Raw genomic sequence first — 5,264 nt, 5'->3', positions numbered from 1 at the left:
AAAAAAAAAAAAAAAAAAAGCCATCTCAAAATATTACCAACTCAGGGTGTCTGGGTGTCTCCATCAGTTAAGCACCTGCTGTCAGCTCAGGTCATGATCCCAGGAGTCCTGAGATCGAGCCCCATGTCAGACTCCCTGCTCAGCGGGAGTCTACTTGTCCCTCTCCCTCTGCCCCTCCCTCTGCTCATGCTCCCCCACCAAATAAATAAATAAATAAAACCTTTTTTTTTTTAAGTTTACATACTCTATTTTTCCATTTATATGACACTCAAAAACACAAAACCATAGTGGTGGAAATTAGACAGGTGAGCAGAACAATGTGATAGAAAGTATAAACATGGAGGGGCACTGTTCTGACCCGTGGGGTGGTTACATAAATCCACATAAGGGCCAAAATTAATAGAACTACACATACACACACAAAACACAAATTTCTTTATATAATAATTTTTAAAATAAATTGTAAAGGAATATTAAGCTCAAAAAAGACACGTTATATCAACTCAAAGCCAGAGCAACTCAAAGACAAGAATACATCACCTCCCCGTCCCTGCCCTCATTCTTGCAAATAGCCTGCAAGGTTCTCTCCGGCTGTGGGCTGCCAGGACACGCTGAGCTTCAGGGTTCAGAAGCCATTCAGGGGCAGATATCCGCCCTATTGGAGAACTCACCTATTGGGTTGTCATGAATTTTAGCAAATACATTAATTGGAAGATGATTCCTAGCATCAGAAACTGATACTTCACTTACCAAAAGGTTTCTTTGCAAAGGGAGCTATCTAGTCCCCTTGAGTTTATATACAGATTGTACATTAAATGGCAAAGAAATTTGAAACTAAAACAATGGGGCCACTGCTTTCGGACCCCAAACTAAAATGATGCCCTACACAGCTCTGAAAGTAGTAGGTAAAGAAGTGAGAAAACTGAATGAAATCTACCAGTATTTGAGGTTCACACAAATTTGAAAATCCATTGCCTGCAAGATGTATTCACTAGGTGCTTGACCCAGCAGAAAACACATGCCAGGTGGATGGAGAATCAGCCCACTAAGACCTGAATTGCTCTCTTCCCAAAACTAAAAGAGAAAAGTGGAGAAACCCACCCACTCTCCTCCTTTCCTTTCCCAGCCTCCTGCTTTCATCATTATTCCTGGGCAGCAAATCTCACAAACCTACGGTCAAAACTTTGCACAGAGACTGGAGGAACTTTGAGGTCTCTGTCCAGAAGATCCTCTGCCTAGCGCATTTCATTTTCTCATCAAACCACCAAGTAGGTCCCTGTATCATTTTGGAATGATTTTGGCTCCAAGGAACAGAATAACTAACTCACAGTAGCATTAACAAATAAGGGGTCATTTTTCTCACATGAAACATGGGCAGTCGATGGCTTTGTTTTAGCTGCCCCGTGATGTAAGGACGCTGGTTAGGTGTCTCCACACCCCCATGGTCTCTTGGTAATAAAAGGGCTGCTAAAGCCATAGCATTAATCACATTTCCACCGTAAGAAGCAGAGCGCAGCATGATCAGGGAGGTTCCTCCCACTCACCTATTCACGTCAGGAGGGAAGCAGGTGTCAGAGCTAAATGATGCTCCTTGCCAACTTCTCTTATCCGTGAAGGGAAATCTTCCCCAGAATCACCCCAGAAATATTCCTTTTCATCTCATTGACCAGAGCTGCTCCCATGTTCATTCCTGGATCAGGAACCGGGTCCATGTCCCTAGAGATCGTAAGAAGTGATACCTGAGCAAAAGTGATATTCTGTTGGCAGAGGGGAAAAGGAGGGGATATGTAGTGTCTGCCATTGCACTGTTATTATTCCCTCCTTTTTACAGATGAGACAGCTGTGGCTTAGAAAGGATAAGAGACTTACCCAAGGTCACCCAGCTGGTAAATGCTGAAGCCAGGTTCCAAACCCATTATTGTCTGACCGCCAAGCCTGTGCTCTGAATCTCTGTGTCACCGCCTCGTTGGGATGCATTTGATGCAGTGACCAGTTCCTTCCTCCCTGGAGCGGCAAGCTGGAGGGCTAGTCGTGATGGCACTGCTAATGGCATCCCAGGTCTTGAATGGAGGATGGAGCAAGGGTCTCACTGTGGATCAACATCTGGGCCATCCTGCACGTGCCCCCCTGACTGTAAGGGGGCATGTCTGTGAAAGCTCTGCCTTCCTTGGCCTCTCCCTATTGACCTCTCTTTTTCTCCTTGAATGGGCCTGTAGAGGTTATCAAGCAGAACAGAGCTGAGTAAGGAAGCTGGGCTGGAAATTCTGCCCTTCCGCCTCACTCCTTTACTTGCCTCTCAGAGCTGCTTCCTTGGCCCTGTTCTGTCTGCTCATCTTCTCTTTGTTGGTTTTCCCAGGGACCTTGACACCTAAAATAACTCAAAAGTCACTATATATGATTCTACTGCAAACATATCCTTCCCTAAAACGAGGGCTGCAGACTGTATTTCAATCAGAAAATAATTTAGCAGGTAATAAATTTTCCCTTCTTTCTCTGTGTTCCTAGTGGGCCTTGAAATTAGCAAGAACCAAATGTCACATTAATTTCACTGTCAGGGGCCCGCACTAAGGGTGACATCATAGCATCCCCTTGGATTGGGATCCGTTAGCCTGAGGACCACTGGAGAAAGGGAAGCTGACACTAATCGTGAGCAGGTCTCCTGTGAAGTCCTGTTGTGTTTTTTCCTGGGCAGTTTCCCAGGAGGATAGAGCTGGGTCTCTAAAAGTTAAAGGTGTTATGGTTTGGGGTGTGGGCGTGAATAGATTTTCCAACACTTTGGTCATGTTCTCAACACACTGCTTGTATCTCCATCCCTCCTTCAGGAGGGCTTGTGGGGAAAGAGCATCTTGTTGTATCTAAGTGATGGTCTCTCTGTTCCGAAAGAATTTCTGCAACATTATTGAGTGGGACTAGGAAGGATTAGCAAATCCTCGGATTACTTCAGCAATAAAGACATACTGCCACGGGCCTTTTCATCTGGAACTCAGTCTTGGTCAATATCAACATCTTACGGCAAGTCGATAAATCCCAGTATCAACCGCAGTGGACAAAGTGTCAATGCTTGCTGCCGGCAACTTGGTTTATGGTGAATCAAGACCTCGAACAAGGCTTTAAATTTGCTGATGCTTTTTTCTGTGGGGTTTGTCGTGGCTCACCCAGCCAGATCGATTCGATGCGTTGTGCTGGGGAAGAGGAAAAGGTTTGTGGCTCTCAGAGTATTAGCAAGTTCATTTCACGCTGATGTTGCGACAGAGGCCGGGGAAGGTTTACAGAAGCGGCATTCATCAAGCCAGCTGGTCGCCCACGACAGCCCTCAGGCTTGGAGCAGAGAGACACAGAAGGGAGGGGCTAGAGGCTGGCAATTCATAGGGAGAATTATGGCTTCTCTGGCAGAGGCCACGTAGTGAGGAGGGAAAAGGGTCTGGAGGCTCTGATGGCTCCCAGCCTGCAGAGAGGAGCCAGAAGTGGGCAGTTCACTTTGGCCATCAGGAGGTACTTGGAATGAGGGCATTTTTCTCTCCCCAGAGTTTGTGGCAGATTGAATACAGAAATGGCCCCAATTCTCCATCCTTCCCACACCACTTGCAATGTGACTCGGTAGTTCCTCCCATCAAGGGGTTGGGTCTATTTCCCTGTTCTTTGAATCTAGGTTGCCTTGTAACTTACTTGGACCAACAGACTGCAGCAGCACGAGTGGGCAGTAATGTCTCAGTTCCAAGGCTAGGCCTCGAGAGACCTCGCCCACTCCCCACGCCCCCTCTCTGTCTCCATCATGAGAACAAGAGTAGCTAGCCTTCTGGAAGATGAGCGAGCATGTGGAGAAGAGCTGCGTCTCCCCAGCTGAGGTCATCCTAGACCAGTCAGCCTCCGGCCAACCTGCCAGTGGACCACAGATGTGTAAGCAAGCCCAGCTGAGCCCAGCCCAGATCAGCAGAGCTGGCCAACCAATCCATAAACCCACGAACAATGTTAAATGGTTATTGTTTTAAGTCGATGAGGTTCAGGGGGTGGTTTTTTATGTAGCATTATGATGTCAATAGATCATTGATACCAGGTTCATCCGATTATTTTAGTGACCACAGCAATGCCCAGGGGGAAATACCCCAGGCCCTGAACATTAGGGTTCCTGATTCTCTAAGGACAGAGTTCTACCAGCTGGTGCTAAAAACCTGAAGTTTATACACATAGGCAACAAAACCCTGCAAGGTCGGCCCATCCCTTCCTCAAGAAACTGCCAGCATAAGGTCATTCGTGTTTGCCCAATTTAACTTATTCTTGAGGGCAAAGGTCACTACTTCCAAGACAACCAGTCCAGCTTTAGCTCCAGGACAACACAGCTCTTTTTTCTGTAATGGATGCGCAAATGCCCATCTGGCCTCCACCTCCCCAAACTGCCTCTCTGAGTCACTGAGCCATTTGGCGCTAGGGGCAGGGTCAGCCATTCCAGGCTAAAGAGAAAAGGGGAGTGAGGGGTATTTGTACTAGTCATCTGTGGCTGCTGTAACAAAGGACCACAAACTTAGTCTGAAACAACACCAATTTATCACCCGACTGTTCTAGGGGTCCGAAGCCTGACTGGGGTCGCACCGAGCTGACACCAAGATGTTGCCTACCTTTCTGGAAGCTCTAGGGAGAATCTGTTCTTTAGCTTTCTAGCTTCTAGAGGCTGCTCTCACTGCGTTACTCATGAGCCCCTGCCTCCATCTTCAAAGCCAGCAACAGTGGATCAAGTCCTTCTCACCTGGCTGCTCTCTGACCTCTCCTGCCTCCCTATTCTACTTTTAAGGACTCAAGTGATTAAACTGAACCCAATCAGGTAATCCAAGGTCATCTCCCCATCTCCAAGTCCTTAACCTTAATCAGAGCTTCAAACTCGTGTTAGCATTTTACCATAACATCATCACAGGTTCCAGGATTAAAACATGAGTGTCTTGGAGGTCCGTTATTCTGCCTACAACAATTACACTGTGATTTCATCTAACAAGGATTAAGAGAGAGGAAGCTTTTCTTTTTCTTGGCTATCTCCATGGAATTGATGGGCCAACACCTGGAATTCTATAAAATGGGCTCATGCTAAAGGAGGGAGAGATGGAAGTGGGTTAATAGCATCCCATAACTGACCCACAGAGCAGCAGAAGATCCCTCCCTCCCTAAAATGCTGGTCTCACTATTAAGGCTGTAGGGTCTGGCTCCCGGTTCAAGGGCAGGACTAGATGGCCTTAGTCCAGCAGGAATGCAATTCACCATGCAGTCATGATCTGCAC

At 46.9% G+C, this 5,264-nt stretch overlaps 1 protein-coding gene across 1 annotated transcript in view; it reads right to left on the bottom strand.

Annotated features, from left to right (window-relative positions):
• NRXN3 (neurexin 3) overlaps positions 1–1,645 on the bottom strand; it is a 1,691,473-nt gene extending 1,689,828 nt beyond the window's left edge. Inside the window, exon 1 of the mRNA XM_034643175.1 lies at positions 1,545–1,645. The gene's annotated coding sequence lies outside the window, so the exon portion shown is untranslated. The remainder of the gene's footprint in view (positions 1–1,544) is intronic.
• Positions 1,646–5,264: the final 3,619 nt, after the last annotated feature.

The sequence above is a fragment of the Ailuropoda melanoleuca genome, chromosome 14 (genome assembly GCF_002007445.2).
Source record: "Ailuropoda melanoleuca isolate Jingjing chromosome 14, ASM200744v2, whole genome shotgun sequence".
NCBI lineage: Eukaryota > Metazoa > Chordata > Mammalia > Carnivora > Ursidae > Ailuropoda > Ailuropoda melanoleuca.
Note: the sequence above shows the minus strand (reverse complement) of the source record. Positions and strands in the feature narration are given on the sequence as shown.